This window comes from Rhipicephalus sanguineus, chromosome 10 (assembly GCF_013339695.2).
Source record: "Rhipicephalus sanguineus isolate Rsan-2018 chromosome 10, BIME_Rsan_1.4, whole genome shotgun sequence".
NCBI lineage: Eukaryota > Metazoa > Arthropoda > Arachnida > Ixodida > Ixodidae > Rhipicephalus > Rhipicephalus sanguineus.
In genome coordinates, this window is record NC_051185.1 from 150,206,456 (window position 1) to 150,220,059 (window position 13,604).

Sequence of the window (13,604 nt, forward strand, 5' to 3'; positions counted from 1 at the left end):
TCAACTGGACTCACTCAACTCAGACTCACTAAATTTCTCAACCGGACTCACTCGGACTCAAACTCACCAACATATTACTCAGCCGGACTCACTCAAACTCACAACTTCACCCGAGTCTGAGTGAGCCTGAGTGAGTCGACTCATGAGTCCCTTGGCATAAGATTACCTTTTTCGATCATGGCGTCAATGCTCTTTAATGCCAATATCTCACATAATCGGTACTCTACGATACGCCTTTTGAGCTCTACTCTACGATACGCCTTTTGGCCCCGAAACGTTAGGTCAGTTTTACAGCTTTTAAAGTTTAACTTTAGCAAAGCGGCTGGAGAGTTTATTATTTTTCGTATGAATTTTTCACCCAGCCAGACAGATCTCTGTCGAATATGTTCACATTTAAAGAGTTGTCATCATATATCATATGTCAGCATTATCATATATCAATCCAGTAAGGACATTTTTATGAAATACGTGACTCACACGAGATACTTTTATCAAGAACTTCCCATGAAAGAGTTTGCGGGGGGGGGGGGATGAGACTCCTTTCCCTAACTCATGCCTCTGATCAATAAATATTGAAGTGGCGCATGAATTCTAGTGCTCCGAGATATGTGTGAACAAACTTGAGTATAAACGTAAGCCAATATAAGGCTGATAGTAATGCTGAAGATGAGTATATAGGAACATAAGTCGGCAACAAAAGGCTGAGTTCACTCGAACTCACTCAAGAAATATATTTTGCACCTAGGGCTCACTTGGACTCAGATTTACCAATATTTTCCTCAACTGAACTCACTCAGACTCGCCAAGATTTTCTTCACTCGGACTCACTCACTCAGACTCACGGCCCGATTTGAATCTGAGTGAGTCGACTCGTGAGTGAGTTTGCCGACCTATGAACGTGGTACTGCTCATAGCGCAGATATTCGCGACTCAGGCAACATAGATTATAAGGGGTCTAGACTGTATAATATTCAAACTATTTGATTTGGAATTATTCAAGCAAATCGCTCTGCACTTCGAACCACAAGTTTACTATTCTCCCATCCCTAGTACTGACGTAATAAGCTCCGTCAGTCAAAGAACTTGTCTCTGTCCCAACTGGCCCGATACCTACCGGGGTCTCGACTCAATGCGAACCACGGATTAGGGATCCAGCTCTAACTGATAGGTTCACTGCATTTGTGCTGGTGAGTGACTGTCACTCCGCTAGCGCGCAGTGTGACCCAAGGAAGGGACAGGTCCGCACACGCAGATCTGTGTATTGCTATAACACTCCTGATATTTGAGGGGGGAGCATCAGAGGCTAAGGGAGATGAGAGGAGGAAGGTACTCGTAAATGAGACTCATGCACTCCGCTCTTGGTCTCTCCTGCCGTCGGCATGGCAACATCAGCCAAAAGGGCGTCATGTCCGTGCAGGGTGCCGCCCATGCCAACATCATGAAGAGGCGCTGGCCTGGCCCTCGCCCTTTCCACCTGGATCCTGCTGTCCTCGAGATGCTTAGAACCAGCTACATGGCTAGATGCGAGGCAGCACCACGCTGGCCGTACGCTCCGAGCCATCCTGGCCCGGCCTTCCAGGGTCCATCCCTCGAACCCAGCGCGAAGCGAAAATGTCGCACGGTTGCTACCTGGACGTTCCAGGCTGGCACGCAGCCACCCGTTTCGTACTTTTCGACTGTGCCGTGGAAGAAACAGGAGCGGGCAGTACGCACGAGAAACGAGAAGCGGCTGTTCGCGCCCTTCCGGGGGCGAACAATCACAGACATGGATCGCCAAGCCGAGGGGGCCTGCATCCCGCCGGCCCCCGGGTCCGTCTACTGCGAGTGCGGCGGGCTGCTGCTTCACGAGAGCCACGAGACCTCCCTCTTACACCTGATGCGGATGGGAGCTCCGAAAAACGGCAGGACGGGAAACAACACCGCGACGACCACCGCGGCGCTGCCCCCGCAGCAGCCAATGGCACCCGAAGGGGCAACAGAAGCAGTCCCGGCAGCCTCAACGTCACCGCTGCCGAGTGACCAAACGCTGTCGCCACCAGTGGACACCTCAGCTTGCCCAGCAGTGACCGACGGCCGAGCGACTCCGGCGGCGGACGAGAGTGACTGCTCTCTCGTTGGCACAGATATTACCGTGCCAATGGGAGATTAAACAGCCCCCTCTTAAAGGGTTCCTGCAGTACTATTCAAGCCACCATTTGTAACTTTGGGTTGCATAGGCCAAAAAATTAGCAGATGAATGCAGCAAGAACAGCAGCAATAGGGCCCCGCAGTCTAAACTTATTGCATGACTAAAATATTAAATCTTTCGAAATCAGTGTTTTAACCTACGCTAAAATTAGCTCTAACTATCAATCCATGCAACCCAAAAAAAAATAGGTGCTTCAAAAGCTTTTGAGAGCCCCTTTGTAACCCTTTCCTGCACAAGCAAAATGTAAAAGAAAAATTGCTAACTTGTTCAAAGATTATTATTTGCTGTATTCCAATAAACTTTTGACAAGTGAAACTGCAAGAGTCGGAGTATTTACGCAGAAAACAACCCCACACGTATGTGTGGGCTATGCTTTTATTCACGTGATCAACTTCAGCGAGGGATACACTCAGAACGGCCTGCACACTGCAAAAATTACATGTTCAGCACTGTATATGAATTACTTTAAAGCATTTTCTGTCGCTTGAGAGGCACAGGTGTAAGTTGCACTTCTCACAGCGCACAGGTGTAAGTTGCCTCACAGTGCACGCGAGTAGAGTGACTCGCAAGCTTTCGACACCTTGTCAGCAACCCACACCTGCAATCTCTGCAGTGGAGCGCTAAAAAGCACCCCCTTCCCGTTTCACACATTGTCACGACGCTCGTGCAGATGCTCCCAAAAATGCTGCTGACATATATAGCAGGCATTGTAAATTCTATGATGCTTCATCACTGAGAGTGTGGATACTGTCGGATGGGCAGGTCATCCACAACTAAGGCTCATCCACAACTAAGGTTGGTATTCAAGACCTCATAGAAGTTGTTTATTACATAATTAGGAAATTTAGTATCGTGTTTATTGATACCATGATTAGACATCAAATAACGGACATTTCCATCGTGAAGTAGAATTAACGTTCTAGTTTTAACAGCTTGAATACCAGTGAGGTGTCCACCTTAGATGTGGTCGACCCTGTATGAGCGTGCTTCTGTTGGCAGCAGGCTTAAGGTAGGTCACCACCTTCGAGAAAAAATTTTAGAGTTGCAGTCCAAAAAGCTATAGTTATGGTTTTGGCTTGTAGGGCTTAGGTAAATTTAAACTTTAGAATGATGAAACTGCTAAAAATGCAAAACACAAAATTTATAAAAATCAAAATCTGCCAAAATATGCATTTTGCGCCAACAGTGATAACTACGAGATGGTTGGTGTGATTGAAACGCAACTTGGCAGGTACGTAGTGAGGACACTATCCTGTGCATCTAACCTCCACGATCACCCCACCTCTAATCTAAGGTGCGTTACCGTAAAAAGAATTGAAAAGTTTATATTTGACAGGTTTGTTTTGCACACAATTGGCCATAGTACAAAAAGTTACAGCTCATTTTAAATAATTCTGCTTGAATGCACAACTCAACCTATAAAGAAAGAGCATGCAAAATTGTATGTAAGAATGTTTATCAGAAGGAAAGTTATCGCTGTTCGCGTAAGTGTAGGCCGCAAAAAATCATGTTTTGAGAAAATGGCTTTAAAGACTTCAATTGAAAGTACATATAATAAAGAAACATTCAATATGTCTGAAATTCTTCAGGATCATAGCTTGGGACCTCCCCTGAAGCCGCGCATTCTCCTTTTGAGCGAACTGAAGCACACATATTTTTTCTAGCTAATTTTGCGTCTCCAGCTGACTCTCATCTATGTGCGCTACAGCGGGTCCACTCTTGGTATATTGATTCCATAACTTGCGTTGGTGCTTCTATTTTGTCCTATACTTTGTCATATTTCATGGAGTACTATAGCTTTCTCCTTGAAAGGCCACAACTAAGTCCAAGAGCTCGAAGTGGTGTACGAAAAAGCACAGACAGCAGAGCGAAAACATACGCAGCTTAAACAACAGAGTGTTGCAGCCGTGTAGTGGAAATTTTCAAATAAATTGAAAACATCATGCCCCAGAAGCTTTAGAATGTACTTAGACACTTAGCATTATGTAATATCTGTAAGGAAAAGCATTCATGACGGCATGGCAGGTGTTGTGGAATCGGAAACCTTCAGTTTCGGTTTTGAATGCGTCTTAGAGGTGTTGGAAAAATGGTCATAACTTTCAAACGGCTCAAGATAACTACATAATTCTTTTTGCTAAATATTCTTGAATAGACAAGGAGCTAGAAAATGTCAAATTCAAAAAAATCATTTTTTTTTTGTCAAAAAGATTTGTTTTTGAAGGTGGCGACCTACCTTAAAGGGGTCATGAAGCACCCTTTGGGCTGATTGAAAAAACACATCCTGCGGAAAGCTGACACGGCTATGAACTGCTCTGCCAAATATTACAGTCGTGCGCACCGCGTAATGGCCACAAGCGGAGCGCGAAGTTGCCGTTTCCCCAGGCACCCTCTTTTCAAACAGAGGCCAGTTCTCACTCTCGTCGGTGGGCGGGGCGTCTGTCCGCTGTACGTAGCAAGAGACTTAGCATGCTTATTGGCCGATGGCCGACGTAAATCGAGAGCAGCGTTCGGATCAGATGCGCTTCTTGCCGCGGGGTGCCGCCACTCGCCGGCGCCGCACTCCTCAGTACACGGTAGCCGCACTCGCGCAAGCGAATCACAGCGGGAGAGCGATCGCGTTTCATGACGCGCGCTGGCGTAACTTCTTTCCCCCATGCCATCCCTCCCTGTCTAGCTTCCAGTGCGCTCGCCGGCACGAGAAAAGAGAGAAAGCGCTGGGAGCGTGCGCCAAACCCCCGTAACTCCGCTGATTCTTGACGGATTCGAGAAATTTTTGCGGCAATCGATTCGGGAGGCAGTACACTCCGATACTGAGGCCATTAGATCATTACTTGGAAAAGTGGTTCATGACCCCTTTAAAGATGAGTGCACCCACCTTCTCACTGAAGCTGCATTGGTAATTCTTGAAGATCGTGTTCGTAGGGCCCCTGTCACATTCTTTGGCAAGTTATTGCTCTTAAATTTACGGGCACTCACGCTCGCCGATAAAAGATGGCTTGCTGCTTTTTACGTCTTTTTTTTTTAAAGATATTTCATTGCTCTTTGATATTTTTGGAGTTCTATATTGTAGGGGATGCGCCACATGCCTGTGGTGCAATGCCTCAGCACATCTTGCATGCCTGTTTGACAAAATACAGTCTGGTGCAGGCTTGAGGAAACAATGGATGCCAAACAGGAGTACAATCAGAGAGCGTTTATTATGGTTGTAATCAATCACTGGGGAATTCCTTGAAGAGAATGCGAAAAGTAAATGATATTCAAAAGCAAACACTGTACCTAAAAGTTGACGCTCAACTTTGCATCTCCTGGTTTCTGTGCCTCTGTTTTACATTGGTGCATTACACGCAAATACGTTTCAACGCCGACTACCCCCAATCAGTTGTGCCTCTTGTAACCCACTTTGGGGACTTGATGTTCATGGCATTTTACTGCTGGACATAAAGCCGTGGGTATGATTCTGAGCTAGCATAGCCTAAAGGTCACCCCACATGCGCTACTGCTTATGAGGTTAAGTGCTGCCAAACTACCTTCCTTCTTTGAAGCTTCCAGCATTGAGAGAGGAACTCACTTTCTGGATGGAAAGCTGGGCTTGTTAAATTGTATATTCTGAAGTGAAAGACATATGACAGTGATACACATAATTGAGGTACGCACCAGGTACCTCGTTTGTGCATCGCAATTACACGTGTTGCAGGGTTCATAGCAGTCCTTGAAACCCTTGAAAAGCCTGTAATTTTCTAATAACATTTTCAAGGCCTTGAAAACCCTTAAATTTTTGTAGGTCCTTAAATGTCCTTGAATTTTGTCAATACAGTTTTGTTGAGCCAATTTTTAGCAGTTGCTTTTTGGATAGTTCTGTGCGAATAATCGAGCACATATTACATCTTGTCGAATTCGCTGTGACATTTATTTAAAATTTGAAAGGGCTTAAAAAGAACAAATAGACATATTCTACCACATGTAACCAGCCTTAAAGCTGGTTTCACTGCACCACGGGACTACTGTGCTGTGAAATCAGCTTGTCAGGGGAAATTCGTACCAGTGTGAAGCCACACTTCTGTACTTCAGTCATTTTTTTATTAGCGTCTTATACTGTTTAAGTACGAGAAATTTTAAAACTTAGTATTTTTCCACATATAATTTGCATCCTACTACTATTCAAATCCTGCTACTATTCGAATTCACTTCAAAATTATTCGACACTAATTGCCATTCACTTTGAGCCCAGGAAGTTATATTGGCACGAGCATACTTTTGATCAGAGGGTTGAGGAGGATTTTATTTTGTGGCAGTGGGGAGGGAAGGGTGCCCGACCCCTTTGTAAATGTGTGTGCATGTATACCCAATAAATGAACCTCTTCATGGCCTAGTTGGTACTTGCTATGTGAAATAATGGCCCCTAAAATGACACAAAGTTATAGTTGGAAGCGCTGCCCATGTTGTCATGTTTGTGTTTCTTTCCTGCGTTTTTGTGTTAGCGACAATTATGTCATCTATATATTCATATAAGCTGAAAAAATTCTAAAGCTGGCAATGCACAATGTGTGCGTTTGTGTGTGTGTGGGGGGGGGGGGGGGGGTGTATGCGTGCGCACACGCTCACACAATACTTCCATATTGGGTGGTGAATTATTTTAAGCAAACTAGCAGAAGAATACTGAAACCTGCCGAAAACAGTGTAATGCCGTAAAACCTGCAGTGAACAAAATATGAGCAAAGAAATGAACTGTGAGAACTGCTTTAGTTAGCTATTGATTGTGAAAAAGTGCCTGCTTTGGCTTGTGTGCACTGAAAGATGTGCTTCATGCTTTACTGTAAAAGCTGGTGTTTCCTTTTTCTACGATCTCAACAAGTGTTGTTTCAAGTCCTTGAAAATTCTTCGTTAGGTGCTTGGAAGTCCTTAAAAGCCCATGAATTTCTTTCTTCAAAGTTGCTATGAACCCTGTGTTGTCTATGTGCCTTTCACCTCCCAATTTCTGGTTCCCAGTAGACGCACTTCGCACTTGCTGTCTTCTGATAGTGTCGCTATGGTGCTTTGGTGACATTGTCGCTATGGTATAAGGTGATTAAAGACTTTTCCATAAGGCTGCTGGAATTTGTAGGTGGCACATTTGGACCTGCGTCAGGCATTACTATATTGACTACGGGCGCCAAGGGTGCCTGCTGCAACCACTCACTCACATGAAGCAGGAGGCCTAAGCCTTTTGTAGCGAGGCTGTGGCCTTAACAGCCACAGCCTCCTTAGAAGTTGGCAGCGGAATGTTTACGGGGTTCGCAGCTTCAGTCTCTGTGGCATCATTCACGGGTTGCTGGCTCGTCACCTCTGCAATAATTTCTACGTCAGTCAGTACGGCAACCACCTCTGGTGCTTCGTCGTCGTCAACCAAGTCATCCACCATCACCGTGTCAGACCTATCGCCTACCAACCATGAAAAATTTCTTTACATTTCCTAAGCTGATGAACTTCTTCGGAGCCTTTTTTTCACATTTTCTGCCATGGTCACGGCGCACAGCATCGCCAAGCTGCAGTGGTGCGCCAACCGCACCAGTGTTCACCGTTTAGGCCACAGCAGCTCTGAGCACTTATTGCCGAAAATGTTCTTGGTCTGGCCGAAACACCTCAACAGCCTTTTGAAATTGCTGCGAAACCCTCTTTCGACCAATGCACTCTTCCTCATGAAAACATTCATACAGTAGACTCTCACTAAACGGAAACCTCTTAAACAGAATCACTGCTTAAATGGAACAACTCCCTCTAATATCATAAGCTTCCTACTTGAACTCTGCACCTCGTACATCTCTCAGTAAACAGAACTCCTGTTAAACGGAACATATTTTCCTGGTCCCTTCAGGTTACATTTAATGAGGCTCTGCTGTATATATTTAGGGCGATTGAAAAGTGCTGTAATGCGAAGAAACAGCCATAACTCTTCAACAAATAAACAAAATGAGGCATACTTTATTTATTCGGAAGAACATTCAATTTTAGTTTGAAAATTTACACCTTGCAATTTGATACAGGCTTGAAGGCTGTTCTCAAAAATTTTCAGAATAGCCATGTTGTTGTAGTCTGGAAGGATTTAGTCCCATGCCTTTTCCAGAGCACATTCGAGCAGTTTGATGGATTCTTGCTTCGCTGTTGGTCGTTGCTGTCACCTATCTCTGGTGGAAACCATTTGATGACACGATGGACTTAATGAACATGCTGCAGTCCGAGCATCTTTGAATTTTTTGAAGTCGTCATACCGTTGCTTGTAATGGGCTCCGATTGTTTGGTGTAACTCTTTCATTTTTTATTTATTTACAACATACTGCGGTCACTGAAGACCATAGGTCAGCAAAAAAATTTGGAACTCACTCAGACTCACTCAAGAAATATATTTTGCCCTGAGAGGTCACTCGGACTCACTCACCAAAATATTCCTCAACCAGACTCACTCGGACTCAAACTCACCAAACTTTTTCTCAACCGGACTCACTCAGACTGAATCTCATCAACATATCGCTCAGCCGGACTTGCTCAGACTAGGACTCGCGGCTTGACCTGAACCTGAGTGAGTAGACTCATGAGTCTGCGGGCGTAAAATTAGCTTTTTCGATCGTGGTGTAAATGGTGTTTAATGGCAATATCTCACATAATTGGGGCTCTACAATATGCCTTTTGATCTTGTACCTTCAGATATGAGTTATCAGTGATTGGAATCCAGTAAGGGCGTTTTTATGAAATATGCGACCCACACGAGATACTTATACCAAGAACGTACCGTGAAAGAGTTTGCGGGGGGAGGTCATGGCACCCCCTGCCCCTGTCTGACGCCTCTGATCAATAAACACTGAAGTTGCATACGAACGCTAGTGCGTTGAGATATGTGCGAATAGACTTGAGTATAAATGTAAGCTGATAAAAGGCTGAAATTAATTCTGATAGGTGAGTAGACAGGACCATAGGTCGGCAATAAAAGGTGGAGCTAGACTCACTGAAGAAATATATTTTGCTCTTAGGGCTCACTCTGACTCAGACTCACCAATATTTTACTCAACCGGTCTTGCTCGGACTCAGATTCACTGAAATTTTCCTCAAGCAGACTCACTCGGACTCAAACTCACCGAAATGTTACTCACCAGGACTCACTCAGACTCGCGGCTCGATCTGAGTCTGAGTGAATCGACTCATGAGTGAGTTTTCTGACCTATGCTGAAGACCAGGCAGGTTGGGAAGAGAATAATAAACAATTATGCACACATTTTAAAAAATCACAGAAATAATCAAATTTTACAAGAATACACAATGGAACACCAAGAACAGTAAAAATGACAGTTCTATATCAAAAAGGAATAATGTATCGGCTAAAAGGTGTGAACAACATTATAAAGTAAAATTCAAAGTGCATTACAGTATTTTTCAGTGATCCTGTACAGAGACTCCAGATCAGCCCAACCAAAGGGTATCAGCGCTGCCAAGTGTTCCTGTAGCCGTCGCTACTGATGGTTTGGCATATTGTTCTGTTCAGTCTCAAAAGCCATCGCTCTTGATGGGAAACTCGTGGTAATATCTTGACAAACTACTTGAAATTTTCGGAGCCGCTAGGCTTATCATGAAGTAGCGCAGAACGGCTGTGTGGCTTTATACGTAGCACTGCCCTACTCTAAACGTTGTCATCACACAAATATGCCAGATCTGTTTCTCAGCAGAAAGAAAAAGTGATGCATGTCAGTTGTGCTGCTGAAGGTCCTTGAATATACCAATCGTACTGCTGTGCCTAACTGCCAGTGCAGCTGGTGCAAGGTGGTTCCACTCGCGCACATCGATGCACTCACTATGCCTTTTGATCATGATACCAGTGTGGTGATGTTGTAAATCAACATGCATAGATAATGAGCCATGAGGACACAAACGCGTGACCACACTTGTGTGCCTCTATAAAAATTTCATTTAAACAAGCTAGCATCTTCGTCAGATGGCAACATGTGGCAGACAATATGGCTCCCAGCATGCAAAACTTTTCCAATTCGATCCCACTCGCAGGAGACGAGCTTCAGTAGTGCTCAGCACAACCACAGTGTGTCTGCTAATTAGCCAAAGTAATACAGAGCTTTAGTATAATGTAAAATGCTTATGGTAGCATTAGTGTGCATCTCAACACTAATGCTAAGACAGTGTGCACTGCTTGGCACATAATAGACCTGTAGCATAGTGGAAGGGAGTTAAATGTTAATGCTAACACATCCGGCGCCATCTAGATGTAAAAACACTAAATACTGACAGATCTACGTTACGGCATCTTACTTTTTATTGCCTCAGAAAATGTGACACATCCTGGCTAACTTGTGGACGTGCCCTTTGAAACTGGCGAATGAACAAAAAACTAAATACAGTGAAACTTCACTTGAATGAATTTCAAGGGACCCCAGGAAAAAGTTTGTTAACCCCTTAACTGCTTTGGACGAGGAGAGCTCGTCCTGCCCAAACTGTCCCCAAACTGCTTTGGACGAGCAGAGCTCGTCCTAGCGGAATAGGTACTCCCCTCTAGCGTTCAGGGCAAGAGGCGCTCTTCTACAGCTTAGATTGCGTGTAATCCACCAGATGGCAGCATTTACTTGGCAATTTATTTTTCTCCTGCGGAAAGAGCGCGGTTTTTGTATGAAAAGATGGGTTGCGGTGGCGGGCACCTATGCATAACTGGCTCGTCAACACGAAAAGAGGCTTTTTGTTTTCGTCATCTTCTTCGAGTGATGATCATTCGGATACAGATGTTTATCTTTTGTCTGGAAGTGAAGACAGCGAAGGCGGTGAATTGAGCATCTCCTCCGGTGATGATGGGAAAACAGCTCGGAAGCGAACATCGCGAGTGCTCGCCAGTGGATCCTGCTTGATGCGGACAATCCTCCTGTGAAGCCTCCTCGCTTTCCATTCTTGGTCATTCCAGGCAAGACTTTCAACTTGTCATTGCCAGATGACCTTATGGAATATATTCAGCAGTTTCTTCAAATGTGCTTCGTTTGCTCTCGGGAAGCGAGGAGAAAACGGGAAAAAAATTGAGAAAGGAAACTCGCTTTTGGTGCAGGAGCTGCAACAGGCCCCCTTGTGTTATTCCGTGTTTTGATTTGACTAAGTATGTGGTACAAATATTTTTTGAACATCGACTAGCTATTTTTTAGTACAATCAGATTCGAAATCAGCAATAAAAAAAATAGGCACTTTTGGTTGGGAATTTTTCAAAAAAATAAAGCACTTAAAGGGGCCCTCTAACACTCTTCAACCCCCCATTTTTTACTCGTGGATTGCGTAGACTGAAGTACGGACGAACTAGTGCAGCAAGAACGGCAGCGATAGCGACACGCAGTACGAAGTTATTCAATTTAGAAAATTCAAAATACAAGAAAAAAAATGCCTGCCCTCAACTCGATTTTCGCGGGGTCACGTGACCACATTTCACTCTCTGCTGTGACGTCGGATGGCGCTCCAATGAAATGGGCTGAAAGCTCTTACGTAGGGGAAGCTCGCACACCATTGTTGCTTCTCCTTTCCAACGTATTGTTGACGTCGTTGCCATAGTAACAAACGTGGTTCCTCCTGACTTGTCAGAACTTGAGCGGGCGCTACTGCTTCGTAGCGAGGCTGGGGAGGCTTTGTCTGCTGTTCCTTACAACGACATTCCGTGTCATTCGCTCTTCTCATTCTGAGAAGGGAATTTGTGGAGCGGCATGGGCGGTTAAACACGGTCGCCCCTACGCGGGTTGTTGGGTGAGCAGCCCGACGAGTTACAAGTGTGCAGCGACAACAATTCAACGAAGAGGATTACTTGCACCGTTTCAACAACAATCATGAGCCTACCGCACATGCGGAAAGAGGCAGCTCGCAAATGTACAGACGCAGAGAGAAGAGGGGCAAGCGTTTCATATGGACATCCGACCGGCGCAGGCAAAAAAAAGAAAGAAAGCCAGAGCAACCAGAGGCGAAATGGCAACCGGCGCCTCTGTCGTACTTTGTGGTTGTAGTGATATTTTTTGTTGCGACGGCGGCTATTTGGAGTTCATTGAAAAAGCACAGAAAAGAAAAACGAAACGCAATAGTAATCTCAACTTTGATGCAACGCCGTTATTACTTCTAACGTTACATTTATCCAATCATAGGCCAGCGCCCATCTTCGTCATTTCCGCCCGCAATAGTTCTGGCAAGCGCCACTACGCGCTGATGCGGTCAGCAGCGATGTAGCGACGCGTGATTAAAATACTAAATAATTTGATATCGGTGCTTAAACTTATGCTAAAATTATCCCCAGCCATCAGTCTACGCAACCCGCAAGTAAAAAATGGGGGGTTGAATAGTGTTGGAGGGCCCCTTTAAGGGGTTAAAGTGAAAATTCGTTGAACTGAAAAGCTATGTTGCAACTTATTATTCGGAGCTAAAGAAAACGTCAGTTGTTGAAATGAAATCTGAACCCTTTTATTTGCAATGCTGCTGATTTGAATGTATATTTCTGCTTATTTAGCATGTTTTAAAGAATGTAGTAATCTTTTGCTGCACTTGTGCACTTAGAACTGCAGTGGTCATGAATTAAGTCACTGTGTCCAAGCCCTCAAAACCTTCTCCGGCACAACGTTCTACTGGGCAGCGAAGGACTTCACGTTTTTCCAGTACATCAATTCTTCTTTAGCTTAAATTCTTGGTGCCCCTTCTACAAGAGTTACTTCTTCCTCCTCCTCTTCTTCCTGATAAACAAGCTTGCTACAATCTCTTCTGCAGACAGAGTGGCTCATGTCTCAACGTGAGTCACAGGTGCCATGGTCCTCAAAACACAAAGCACTGTCTGTACCCAGTCTTTCAGACAATTTCTGATCAATAAAATGAGAGGCATTGGATGGTGTCACAAAATATGTTCGTAGAACTGAAATGCCCTCGGCACTAGTTTCGTTAAACTGAAATGCGTTAGCATTGGGTCCAATGGCACTTCGGCAAGGGATTAAAATAAAAGTTCGTTCCACTGAATAGTTCTTAACTGACGTTCGTTCAAGTGGTATTTTACTGTACAGGCGATGGTGCCACTTTAAAGGGACACTAAAGGCAAATATTAAGTCGACGTTGATTGTTGAAATAGTGGTCCAGAAACCTCGTAGCGCTGCTTTTGTGCCAAGGAAGTGCTTATTTTGAAATAAAATCACGTTTTTAGTAGTCCGCATCGCGTTAGTGCGCTTCAAATCTCCCGCCTGAAAATACGACTCTCATACGTCACTGCTGCCGTGCCCAACGTTGCCCGCTTTTACTGCGCGGCCTCCGACACTAGTAGCAGCCGAGTGGAAGTAGCGGGACCCACAGTAGCAACTGGTAGCAACAACGGCGCTGCGGCAAAGACTTGCTCGGATGGGCACATTCAAAGCCGTCACCAAGTTGCGGTTGGTCTCGTAATCCTCAGTAC

General features: G+C 44.8%; 1 protein-coding gene across 1 annotated transcript in view; it reads left to right on the forward strand.

Annotated features, from left to right (window-relative positions):
• Positions 1-13,604, forward strand: part of LOC119372587 (RNA-binding protein 5) — a gene marked incomplete at its 5' end in the record, with an annotated part of 109,378 nt that overhangs the window by 63,307 nt on the left and 32,467 nt on the right.